The sequence below is a fragment of the Vigna radiata genome, unplaced genomic scaffold (assembly GCF_000741045.1).
Source record: "Vigna radiata var. radiata cultivar VC1973A unplaced genomic scaffold, Vradiata_ver6 scaffold_213, whole genome shotgun sequence".
Lineage (NCBI taxonomy): Eukaryota > Viridiplantae > Streptophyta > Magnoliopsida > Fabales > Fabaceae > Vigna > Vigna radiata.
The window spans coordinates 609425-611273 of NW_014544264.1; positions in this window are offsets into that span (position 1 = coordinate 609425).

A 1849-nucleotide genomic window follows, 5' to 3' on the forward strand; every position below is an offset into this window, starting at 1 on the left:
TTTGGTTAATACTTAAAGACACCATGCATTATGACCATTTTTAGCCTATTCTAGCAACTAGTTTTAGGTTCTAGGGTGTCATATTTTGAGTTATACGTTGTTTTTGTAGTGAGTTTCTAATTAGCTAGGTTTTACCCTTGTAAACTTATTAGGACAGTTTCTTACAAGTTTCTTAGGCTAGTTTAGTGCAGTTTGCAAACCTTAACCATTCTAGAGCTTTTTTAGTTGTCATTTTGAGGTTTGAGTAGTGATTTACTCAAACAAGTTTAATTATCATATTTAACCACTTCAACAACTTTGTATGATGAATTGAAACATATCCAAAGTGAAATTTAACTCAATTTTAAACTTGGTGCAATTTTTTATGATTTACTCTTACTAGTTTTAGTGTTTTAAACTTGTTAGAACAGTGTCTTTGTAGTTTCTTAGGCTACTTTAGTATTAGGTGTTTTTTGTCAAACAAGAACACTTATTTTAAATGTCCTTGGATGTTGGAGAGAGAGGGAGAGAGTGAGATCAAGTTTGGAGCATTGTGATTGTTTCTATTACAGAGGGATTGGAACTAAGCAACCCAAGAGAGGAACCCAAAAGCATAAATTAAAAAACATTTTCATACAAATAAACAAACAGAGTTCATGCAAAAAAATGAACCTAAGGCAGCAATAACAAGACTTTGAAAAATAAAATTAAATATCATTAACTACATACCTTTTCCAGATGCTCAACTTCTCGTAAATTGCAACCCCTCCAAAATTTGGCACCAACATCTAATAATTGAACATTGGGTCTTCCTCCAAAAACCTACATTTGCAACATATAATAATTGAGTTTTTTAATTGTGTTTAAACTTTGAAATGAGTTATAAACAGGTTACAATTCAAAATGACCACTCTACTTCCATTTTAACTCAAAAAGTGATGGTTTAAAGACCAAATCTGCATATAAGTAAAAAAATATGACCAAATGAACAGTGATATCTACTTTGGAACACCAATTTAAGCTTGTTCAAGCTTTCCAATAGCATAAAAACAACAAAATTCGAGCAACACCCTTGCTAGAGCCAATTTATGCAGCAAATTACATCATTATACCTTGGGTGATAGATTTTCCAACCTTCTTTGATTTTCCAAACTTCAGCAACTTTGTTTTATCAATTGAAACATGTTATAACTCAAATTTAACTCAAAACCAAACTACTACTCAAAATCACCTTTCTACTTCCTAAAATTGACTCAAAATTGGTGGTTTTGGAAGTGATTTTGTGCCTAAACCATTCTGACACTTTGTTAATCATTTCAATAGTTTTAATTCATCAAAATAGACTTTTTTTAACTCTAAGTAGGCAAAAAATAGAACTCGAACTCAGATTCACTTTGCAAGTTCCAAAAATGGCACAAATTTTGCATAATATGGGTTATTAGGTTTCAATTTTCGTGTTGCTGTGATTCTATGCTATTTGGCAGTTTAAACAAGTCCTAAATGTTGTTTTAAAATTGTTAGAACATTCAAATTGAAGCCAGACTCATGTATGTGCAAAATAGCATATTCAAACCTCTTTTTTGAGTGAAATTGGCAAGTATAATGGTGAATCTGCTAAGCAGTTTGGTTTTGAACCGAATTAGAGTTCAAACAAGTTCACATTGATGAATTCAAGTTGTTGAATGTATTACTAGAGTGTTAGAATCACTTGTGCACGAATTCACTTTTAAAACCACACATCTTGGTCACTTCTTTTGGTGCAGAGCTAAAAAAACTTGGTTTCAATCTGCATTTCAATTTTCTTGCTTTCCTAATCTGTTATAGAACCAATCTAGGATCTAAACTTGTGTGCCTCCTTCATTTCTACAAC